Source organism: Hypanus sabinus, chromosome 13, assembly GCF_030144855.1.
Source record: "Hypanus sabinus isolate sHypSab1 chromosome 13, sHypSab1.hap1, whole genome shotgun sequence".
Taxonomy (NCBI): Eukaryota; Metazoa; Chordata; class Chondrichthyes; order Myliobatiformes; family Dasyatidae; genus Hypanus; species Hypanus sabinus.
In genome coordinates, this window is record NC_082718.1 from 33,240,943 (window position 1) to 33,253,216 (window position 12,274).

Sequence of the window (12,274 nt, forward strand, 5' to 3'; positions counted from 1 at the left end):
CCTTCTAAGGTGCAAGTCTGTGCCTGCACACATCGTTTGCTAAAAGTGCACAAAATACTTTAAATTGTACACAGAAGGTGGCCACCCTCTATCTCGTTGGTATGTTAAGCATGTTTCATGAACGTACACAATCACATTTCAATTTCCAGTTTCTAGTGCGGACAGTGTTGACAATGTGGAGTCTGAAATGATTTGTCTGCCGATTTTAGAACTGGCTTATTTATACTGTTTTTATTGAAGAATTTATTGATTGATTTATTTATTGTACGTCAAATTCCAAAGAAGTAAAGGGCGTGAAGCGCAAAAGAACTAGTTCATTTAAAGTGGAATGGCTTAATGAAGCCATAGAAACTGCTATACCGAAAGCTCATTAGGTCAGGTACGTGCAGATACGAGAAATATTTATGTAGACTACAGAAACTGATGTTACCTGTGTGTATTGTCGCGGTGCAAAAGTTACTGGATAATTTGCAAGTGGGAAGAAATGGAGTGATATTTGGAAACTTGACTTTATTTAGCAAGTAAATCATATATGGACAGTGTGCCAGATCTCCGGCGAGAAAATCCTTTCATTACCCGCTACAGGTCTCACTGGCCTTACGAATGAGTTGGTTGATTCTGTTGGTGTCTGCTACCGTTAGCCTGCTGCCCCAGCACACAACCGCAAACATGATAGCACTGGCCACCACAGCCTTGTAGAACATCCTCAGCATCGTCCGTCAGATGTTAAAGGACCTCAGTCTCCTCAGGAAATAGAGACGGCTCTGAGCCTTCTTGTAGACAGCCTCAGTGTTCTTTGACCAGTCCAGTTTATTGTCAATTCATATCCCCAGGTACTTGTAATCCTCCACCATGTCCACACTGACCCTTTGGATGGAAACAGGGGTCACCGGTGCCTTAGCCCTCCTCACTTTCCCACATGTATGTACCACTTGACTAGTTGATTTCTTACAGCATTTTAATTTTTGTTTTAGATTCCAGTGTCCACTGTTTGTTTTTTGGAAAGGTATCCCACTGACTGCTGGCTCTAGAAAAAGAGATACAGAATTAGCAGGTGAAAATAAAAAGGAACAACTGCAGATGGTGGAAACCTGAATGAAAAAGAAAAGTGAAAACTCGCGGTAGCATAATGGTTAAAAAAAAAATGCTTTACAGTACCAGTGACCTGGGTTCAGTTCCTGCCTGCTGCTTTTAAGAAGTTTGTATGTTCTTCCCGTGACCATGTGGGTTTCGTCTGGCTGCTCCAGTTTTCTCCCACAGTCCAAAGACGTACTGGTTGTTCGGTTAATTGGTCATTGTAAGTTTTACCACGATTAGGCAAGGGTTAAATTGGGGGATTGCTGGGTGGCGGGGCTTGAAGGAGAAGAAGAGCTTATTCTGGGCTGTATGTCAATAAATAAAACCAATAAAACCCCATCAAGGAAATAAACACCATGAGCCTTTGGATCTCAGTTGCAAGCAGAAAGCCTCCACATGAGGGTTCCGCCAGCATCTAAAGGATGAATGAATTCGAACAGTTATGCTGTTTATCAATGAGTAAATATTACACCAAGAGAACAGTAAGATAAGTAACTTGATTCTGTAGCAACTTCCTGGTTCCTTTAGAGTTTTAACATTCTATAGCTCTTGTGGTGTTTTAGATTGATAGGCCTGATAGCTCTGTTGCAGCTGATTGCTACGGCACAAGAGACTAGTTTGTAGGTTAGCTTCCTGGACAGGTCCTGGATCGCCCTGGAACAGAGCGGAAAGATCAGGTGCTGTTTTCTTCCGGTACGGATTAGTTTGCAGTTCCAAGTGCTCCTGTCATGTTTTGTCACCCTGTAACCTTATCCTTCAATCTCTCTGAATTGTGGAGGACAGCATGTGTATAAATGCCTCTCTCCAGCAGACTTCATCATGATCATCATGACTCCAGTATTTCTACTATTTTTTAATGTTTCTTAATTGTACATATGATTTTGTTATGTTCTATCACTGAGCAGCAGTGAACCATCTGATTGGCCTATCAGAGTTCTCTTTGCAAACTAGTTGACTTGATCAGCATTTCTGATCTGGCTATTGTTCACGATTGCACTTAATAAAAATTAAAAAAATATATATACAGTATATGCTAGCTATTGGCTTGTTAAGGACTGGAACATAGAATATAGAACAGTACAGTACAGTTTGGGCCCTTCGGCCCATGATGCTATGCTGACCTATGTATACTGTAGTATAACCCTATTACATCTTGGGACGATGGAGTTGCGAGTTCATTTCTGGCATCCTCTATGAGAAAGTTTCTATGTTCTTTGCATGTGTACATGGGTTAGATTCAGCACATGACAAACCACAGAAGACAATGACTTTGCCTAATAATATATTTCTTTATTAATCACAATTAGTACAAACAACTCAAAGATTTTTGATGTGGCTTCAAATAAAACTCGTTCACTCTTTAGTTTTGAATTGGAGAACGGCAAATGGTGTAGTTTGGTTATTTCATTTTGTTTGCATGTTCATATGTGTATTGAACTGCTGCTGCTAACTTAACAAATTTCATGACACATGCCGGTGATAATAAACCTGATTCTGATTCTCATATTAGAAGTCAGTTGAATGACAGATCTATCCCTTCCAACTGTTGAGATTAGATGAGTTTCGATGTATTTGTATCCCCTATTGTCCAACCAAAACAACAAATTTGCTGAATCATCCCTTGTTCGTAATGACTTGAATAGAAGGGCATCAGTCCATTGTTAGGTATGACATTTCTATATTTCCTGTTTCTAATTGTTCAGCTTTTGCTTTGTTTCAGTGGTTTCAAACATCCTCTATGGCATTATTGTTTCCTTATTTTAGTTCCCTCTGATTCCTTTTTTCCCTTGTCTATTTGATTTGATTTCCACATCCTAAGAAGTGGTTAAAAATAGGATGATTAGTCTCTGCTTTTATTACTAAGGTTCTGGATTCCCACCATTTCAGAGAACATAGGTCCATCATTTACTGTTTTTCAATTACCACAGCTTGTTGTGGTATAACATTTATACAGTACTGTGCAAAAAAATAGTCACATATACTCTATATAGTTAGGGTGTCTAAGACTTTTGCTCAGCACTGTAGTCATTTTATGTTTTGCACTGTACTGCTACAGCAAAAAAAAATTCCTGACATATGTGAGTGATGATAAACCTGATTCTGATGTGGGTCTCTGTTGTGGACTGAGAGTGGGAAGGGGGTGGGGAGAGGGGAATCATGGTTGGGAAAAGGGGAAGGGAGAGGGGAATCATGGTTGGGAAAAGGGGAAGGGAGAGGGGAGGGAGCAGGAAGCACCAGCGAGACATTCTGTAATGATCAATACACCAATTGTTTGGAATCAAATGACCTTGCCTGGTGCTGGGTGCGGCTGGGAGCTGGGCTGCGTCTGGGTGGGCGGCTGGGTGCGTCTGCACTCCCTGCTCCAGCACTCCTTCACAAACACATGTCCCAAACCCCTCCCGTGGCGCTCCACTCTCATTATTTCCAAAATCCTTTGCTCCCACCAGATTTACAGACTCACTCTCCACTCCACGTTGACAAATACAGTGCTGTGCAAAAGACTTAGGCAGCCGAGCTATAGATACGTGTCTAAGACTTTTGCACAGTATTGCAGCTGAAGGTAAACCAGGATACTGTTGACCCTTTGTTGGCCGTGGCATAGAATAGAAGAGCAGAGAGGTCATGCCAACCCTGTGCAGAGGGCTATTTAGATTGGTTAGAGTACCCTGTGCATTTTACTTCTTCTGAGATACAGCATGGAACAGGTTGTGAGTCGCACTGCCCTGCAACCCCCAATAAACTGCCCTGACCACAGGACAATTTACAATGACCAATTAGCCTAATATCTGGTACATCTTTGGACCCTGGGAGAAAAGCGGAGCGTCTGGATGAAACCCACACACAGGTGAGAAGGATTGTACAAACCTGCTTACAGAGGATGCTGGAATTGAATTCCGAATGCCAAAGCCCTGAGCTATAATAGCATCGTGCTAACCGTGCTACCGTGATGCCCAACAGACTTCTAGCCACCGCAATAGAGGAAGGATGTTACAGAACCAGGAAGAATATCGAAAAGGTTTACAATGATTTTACCAGGAATTAAAGATTTTTGTTGAGAGGGAAGGTTGTTTAAAATGGGGTTATTTTCTTTGCTGCACAGGGGACTGGGGTATGATTTAAATAAGGTGCACAAAGTTAGATTAAGGCAGAGTGAACAGGAAAGATCTATTGCAAGCATAAAATTACATAGATGTATTAAATAGTTAAGTTAAAATAAGTAGTGCAAAAAATAAACAAATAAAGAAGTAGAGAGGTAGTGTCCATGAGCTCAATGTCCATTAAGGAATCGGATGGTAGAGGGGAAGAAGCTGTTCCTGAAGCGTTGAGTGTGTGCCTTCAGGCTTCTGTACCTCCTTCCTGATGGTAACATTGAAAAGAGGGCACGTCCTGGGTGGTGGGGACCCTTAATAATGGACAACCTTCCAAAGACACTGCACCTTGAAGATGTCTTGGAATCTACGGAAGCTAATAACAATGACGGAACTGACTAATTTTACAAGTCGCCGCAACTTTCTTCAATCTTGTGCAGTAGCTCCCTTCCGCCCCATATCAGATGGTTATTCAGCCCATCAGAATGCTCTCTATGGTACGTCTGCGGAAGTTTTTCTGAGTGTTTTAGTTGACAAATCAAATCTCCTCAACTCTGATTGAAATATAGTGGCTGCCTTGCCTTCTTTGTAGCTGCATCAATATGTTGCATCCAGGTTAGATCCTCAGAGATATTGACACCCAGGAACTTGAAATTGCTCACTCTCTCTGCTTCTGATCCCTCTATGAGGATTGGTTTGAGTGCCGTTGTCTTACTCTTTCTGAAGTCCACAATCAATTCCTTGATGCAAGGTTGTTGCCACAACACTACATAACTAGTGTATTTTACACTGGTGTATCAAGCGAGTTGAGGATTAGAATGAGAAATGACCTAATGTTTGGCCTATTTAAACGCCTGGTGAGATGGATTGTAAAGACAGGGTGTCGAGACCAGAGGCAAGGATCGGGCCAGTCCTGCTCACTGCTCTATGATGTTCTGCATGGTACTGAGGCCATGGGCCCGCTCCAGCTGCTCTGGGCTTTGTGCCAACTGACTCACTAGTTCTGTTTGATATTTGCTTATTTTAATTGCTTGTGTGATTTGTTTTTTTTCCCCACTCTCTGCACATCGGGTGTATGACGGTCTTTTTTTTATGGGTTCTTTTGGGCTTCTCGTTTTGTGGCTGCCTGTAAGAAGACAAATCTTAAGGTTGTGCAATGTAAGAATGAGTCAATGAGGCCTCCATCGGTCAGGGATGACCACGGATGTTGCATCCTAGCCTGGAGAGAAAGTTGTTGCCAGTGTAGCGAGCTCCCCCTCTCCACGCATCTGATGAACTCTAAAGGATCGGCAGAGACCGATCCAGTTTGCTACCAGCGACGTTGCAAGAGCTGCCAGTCAGTGTTGAACTCAACGTAGGACTGGTTTAGGGACTCCAGCTCCGGATTTTTCCTTTGTGGTTTATTCCCGAAGCTTTCTCCATGAGTGTGTATAGCCGCAAGGCAGCAGAGGTTTGCGTTCAAAATTTTCCGTCTCCTAGATGAATTGCCAACCACAGCTGATGAGCCCCATCTGTCCAGGGCAACTGGTTTTAAGGCACCAGTAACCCACCTTTGCCCCTTCTCCTGTCGGTGGAAACGGTTCCACTGGGCTTAGTCAGATGCGAAGGCCAGGAGCTGGACTTGTTTGTCAGAGCTATCTGAGAAGCATTTAATTAGGTAGTGGGAGCTTGTCCCCATTACCACTTCTGGCTATAGCAACATTAAGGAACCCATAATGTATACACATTTTGATAATTCTGAAAATGTACTTTGAACTTTGACAACTGAAGAGGCAGTTATCACTGGTATCACAGCCAGAAAGATTAGTGAAGGCAGAAAATTTCAACACAATTAAAAAGTACCTGAGTGAATGGTAGACTGGGACTTTTGATAAATATTTCTGGCACATCCAGTGGGAGTTCCTCCTTCAGGCCAGCTAAGGAACTCAAATGGAGGAAAGTGTTTTCGAGCTGCTTATTAACTTTTCAACAGTTTGTTCTGGTGGAGAAGTACTTGGATTGGTGAGGTGGGTGCTATGACCCCAACAGCTGATGTGAAACATGGGTTCAAAGCAATGGGTGTCATGCCTCATCTGGACTTTGATGTTTCACACAGTTGCTGAGTCACCAAGCCCAAACAAACCTCTGGCAGATGGATAAAGGAATTAGGACTCTGAAGAGCAATCTCGAAGCATTATTTGAAACCTGATAATGAAAGTACATATTGGCTGCACTTCAACAATTATCTGGCATTATGTTCTGTTACCATGCAATGAAAATAATAATAATCTGGGAGGATTATTGGCCCTCAACTGATATCCTAATTTAACTGGTTGGTGACATTTGTACTTTATATCAAGGGTGGCAGTGTGGAACTACATTTCTGCCTAAGGAGGTCCTTCCCTCCGCTAGTCTGCAGGTCACCCTCGGGCAAGGCGTGGCACCTGCTTAGCCCCCTGATCAGGGTCACGTGAAGCCATGGGAGCAGGAGGTGGATGGTTGGATGAGCAGTTAGTGCATATCACAAGTCCATGTCACTGACGCCAGGCAGGCAATCTCTGAAGGGTATTGATAATGCCTGGGGTCACCCATCTTGTAAAGACACGGCCCAGAAGAAGGCAATGGCAAACCACTTCTGTAGAAAAAATTGACAAGGACAATCACAGTCATGGAAAGACCATGATCGCCCATATCACATAATCATCATGTTAATGAAAGCAGAGAGTGTTTTATCTATCAATTGCTCTAAATTACTTAATTGCATCCACTGTTATATTTTTTATATGTGCAGTTAGATTCTATAACTAATAATCTTTGCAATCACAGCCAATCATGGGGCCAGTATTATGTGTATCCAAGTGACAATAACTTTGCTTCAATTTATACTTTTTTTATACCTTCAAGAATCACTGGATTCTGGAATGTTTCCAGAGGACTGGAAAACTGGAAAAGTCACTCCACTCTTCAAGAAGGGAGCTACGCAGAAGAAAAGAAACTATAGGCCAGTTAGACTGACCTTAGTGGTTGGGAAGATGTTGGAGTTGATTGTTAAGGATGAAATTTCAGGGTATTTGAAGGACATGGTAAAATAGGCCGAAGTATCCTTAAGGGAAAACTTTACTTGACAAACCTGTTGGCATTCTTTGAAGAAACAACAAGCAGGATAGACAAAGGAGAATTGGTATATGTTGTGTATTTGGATTTTCTAAAGGCCTTTGAGAAGGTGCCACACATGAGGCTGCTAAACAAGGTAAGTACCTGTGGTATTACAGGAAAGATACTAGCATGGATAGAGCAGTGGCTGATTGGTAGGAGGCAAAGAATGGGAATAACGGGGGTCTTTTTCTAATTGGCTGCCAGTGACTAGTGGTGTTCAGCAGCAGTTGGTGTCGAGACCACTTCTTTTTATGTTGCAGTTAACGATTTGGTTGACGGAACTAATGGCTTTGTGGCCAAGTTTTTGGATGATACAAAGAAAGGTGGAGGAGCAGATGGAGTTGAGGAAACAGAGAGGCTGCAGAAGGACTTAGACAGATTAGGAGAGTGGGAGAAGAAGTGGCAGGCAGAATACAATGTCAGGAAGTGTATGATCATGCACTTCGGTAGAAGGAGCAAAACCGTGGACTACTTTCTAAATGGACAGAAAATTCAAAAATGTGAGATGCAAAGGGACTTGAGAGTCATTGTGCAGGTTGCCTAAAGGTTAACTTGCAGACTGAGTTCATTTCAAGAGGACTGGAATATAGAAACAAGGATGTACTGCTGAGGTTTTATATGGCACTGGTGAGACCTCACTTGGAGAGTTTTAAGCAGTTTTGGGTCCCTTGTTTAAGAAAGGATCTGTTGACATTGGAGAGGGTCCAGAGGAGGCTCATGAAAATAATTCTATATAACCATATAACAATTACAGCACTGAAACAGGCCATTCTCGGCCCTTCTAGTCTGTGCCAAATGTTTACACTCACCTAGTCCCACCTACCTGCACTCAGCCCGTAACCCTCCATTCCTTTCCTGTCCATATACCTATCCAATTTTTTTTTAAATGATGAAATTGAAGCTGCCTCCACCACTTCTACTGGAAGCTTTTTCCACACAGCTACCACTCTCTGAGTAAAGAAGTTCCCCCTTAAACTTTTGCCCCTTAACACTCAACTCATGTCCTCTTGTTTGAATCTCCCCTACTCTCAATGGAAAAAGCCTATCCACATCAACTATCTATCCCCCTCATAATTTTAAATACCTCTATCAAGACCCCCCTCAACCTTCTATGCTCCAATGAATAAAGACCTAACTTGTTCAACCTTTCTCTGTAACTTAGGTGCTGAAATCCAGGTAACATTCTAGTAAATCTCCTCTGTACTCTCTCTATTTTGTTGACATCTTTCCTATAATTTGGTGACCAGAACTGTACACAATACTCCAAATTTGGCCTCATCAATGCCTTGTACAATTTTAACATTACATCCCAACTCCTATACTCAATGCTCCGATTTATAAAGGCCAGCATACCAAAAGCTTTCTTCACCATCCTATCCACATGAGATTCCACCTTCAGGGAACTATGCACTATTATTTCTAGATTGCTCAGTTCTACTGCATTCTTCAGTGCCCTACCATTTACCATGTAAGTCCTATTTTAAGCAGTCCTACCGACTGATTAGTCCTACCGAAATATAGCACCTCACACTTATCAGCATTAAACTCCATCTGCTATCTTTCGGCCCACTCTATATTTAGGCAGCATGGAGTATTAGATTGGAGTATTAGTATTAGATGGAGAATTTAGATTCTGCGAGTGAAAAGTTTATCATATGAGAAGTGTTGATGGCTCTGGGCCTGTATTTGCTGGAATTTTGCAAAATGAGGGGGGATATATTTGAAACCTATGAAATGTTAAAAGGCCTGGTGGATGTGGAGAGGATGTTTCCTATAGTAGGGAAGTCTAGTACCAGAGGGCATAGCCTCAGTCTGGAGATGAGAAGGAGTTTCCTTAGCCAGAGGATGGTGAGTCTGTGGCATTCATTGCCACAGGCAATAGTGAAGCCCAGGTCATTGAGTGTATTTAACGTGGAGTCTGATAGATTTTTGATAGGCATGAATGGATATGGGGAGAAGGCAGGAGACTGGGGATGAGTGTGAAATGGATCAGCTACAATCAAATGATGGAGCAGATTTGATGGGCCAAATGGCCTAATTTGCTCCTATATATGTTCTTATACAATGATCCCTGTCTAATGCAGGTAATACTTGAGATTGAAGGATTGGGACTTAATTCTTTTTCAATGTTTCTTGCAAATTTCAAGTTTTCATCCTGAAGATGACTAGTACCAGCACTACCTGAAAGTCTTCAGAGACCCACTCCGGTAACCTATAGAAACAACCAAAGCCTGCTGAAGGGTCTCAGCCTGAAATGTGGACTGTTTATTCCTCTCCATAGATGCTGTCTGACCTGCTGAGTTCCTCCAGCATTTTGTATGTTTTGCTCTGGATTTCCAGCATCTGCAGACTCTCCTATGTTTGTGGAAATAACCACTTTGTTGCCAGCGTTCCATAGTTGCACAAGTGCCTGGTTTGAGCCTCTGTTCTACAAACTACAACTAGGAAAGCTTTGGAATTGGCTAAGTACAACTATTTGTAGACATGAGATAAGCAAATTCTATCACATGACCAATCCTAAAGGGTTATTTGAATGCAGGGCATATCACTCTAAGCACATATGACACATATTCCCTGCAAGGAAAATTGTGGAGAATTGTGGATGGAGATGTTCTTCCCCACATAAATAAAGCCATTTGATGCTGAGATGCATCCTGGGATGCACTGGGACACATCATCAAAGATTCAAAATACATTTATTATCAAAGTATGTATGCAGTACACAACCCTGAGATTTGTCTACCCCACCAACAGTGATGAAAGAAAGAAGAACCCTGGAACCAACTCGTTCAAAGAAAATTGTCAAAACTGCCTCCCCCCATGTAAAAAGAATTGTAAATGGCAAAAAGATGAGCAAAAACACAGAATATAAAACACAAAATCAAAAGGCATATTTTCGTTCAGTTCAGTATTCATTATCTACAGCCCCCCCCTGACCCCCAGTTCAAAAGACACCCAAAAGTAGTAACAAAAAAAGTGACCAGAACTTGAACACATTATAAACCTGAATTAGGGTTGAACTCTACAATCTGTGTCAATTAAACCTCGCTCCAGCACCATCTGCTGACAGGATTGGAGGAGAGAGAGATCACTTGAATCCATAAGCTGGGATCATTGGGTGTTTTGGGTCTTTCAACATCAGACACCCTCACCCAGGCACCAGCCAGGACTGATAAGGTCCTCACTTGTGTCCCAGCAGCACTGGTCCATGGGACACTCCTCTGGATCTGTAGCCCTCAGGAGGCTCAATACCTTTAAAGGAGATGTAATTCAGCTATGACAGCAGACACCCCTCAACAAATTTTCACAAGAAGGGATTTATTGAGTGCATCCTTGAGTAAACTGCTACTTTACTTTGTTCCCAGTCATTCTCAGGCTGTGGCCCATGTTTGATGTCATTCTGAGGAGTCCTGTGAGAAGTCCATGGATGGAGCTCCCACTGTGGTAACAGTTGCCAAAGTTTATATACAATGGGAATTAAACATCAATCGCATTGTCAGGAATAACAATCACACGAGAGCAAGATGTAGAACAAGAGATTTCCAATCCAAAGAGTGGTTATGGAAGCAATTGGGTTTCTACAATAATCCATTAGTTTGTTCAACTCCATGATGGACGGTTCCAAGCCCGGCTGGAAGGAGGAAGGTTGGACATGGGTCCAGTAACCCCATCTTGTAAAATCACAACATTATAGAAATGCCAACAGAAGCTTCAAGGACCCCATTCCTGGGGGGTGAAGGATTTTCAAAGATGGGATACACCTGCGGACAACTTGAAAGACTGGCCCAGGACAGAGGACTCTAGCAAACTTCTGCTAACAGCCTATGTCCCAGTAGGGGTAGTGGGCATTAGAAGAAGATCAGTTTTTTCATTATTTTCACAAGAAAAAAAATGTTCTTTTTGATGTTGCTATTTGACCTTGGTCCTCAGGATTACTCCTCAGCTACGTTCTACTGTATTTTGTGCAGGCATCTGGCTTAAACTAATAGCTTTATGCTGCTAATCATTACTGCCAGGCGTGCTGGTCTTATTAGTTAATCATGTTGAAAAGCAATTAATAAGTTTGCTAATGATGCTGTGGATATTTTTGATCAATTGTAGGAAAGGAAGATCAAATTTGAAGTAGTTCAAAGTAGTTTTATTATCAAAGTATGTATACATTATACAACCCTGAGATTTATTTCCCTACAGAGAGCCACAAAGTAAAGAAACCGAAAAGAAAACCCCATTAAAAAAAGACCGTCAAACACCCCATGTGCAGAAAAAAATAAATGAATCAAGCAAACAATAAACATAAGACGTAGCGTTTTGAACTGAAGCTCATAAGGACAGTCTTGTCCATGGACCCTTAGTTCAGAGCAGTGATCTGAACCGGCCTGTCCCTTGCTTCAGGTCCCGACACCCTGACCTCTTCAATCCGGCCAAGCGCCTAAATCACCGTCAATCATTGGGTTCAGTCACTTCGGTACGCTCTGTGGTCTGGACCCCGTCCCGTCGATTCGGCCTGTACCCCACCTTTCCATTTCAGCCCCGTACTTAAATCAATTGAACCTCAGGTCTTCCTCGCTCTCGGCTACGGACTCATCTCCTCACCCTGACTTGATTTTGCCACATCGAATTGCCCCCAAGTCCAAAGGGAAGTTATATGTTATTGTTGTGATGATCGTTTACTAGAAAAAGAGTGATGCATAATGGATTTAGTTGTTCTCTTTGTTTCATTAGCCACTAGCCAGAAGTCACTGAGATTCACCAGCGCCATCGGACTGGAAAAAATAACCCTTGAATAATTAACTGTGCATCCTGTCAAGAATTTTATAAATACAAAACTAATAGGAAAGCCGAATTGAATAAACTGTGATATCAATCTACATTTTAAAACATGGTCAGTTGCTTGAGTGCCCTTTCTTCAATGTTACTTTTTGCCAACAGGAAAAATGCGAAGTGATTTTCATTGTATCATTTTGGAGGAGTGA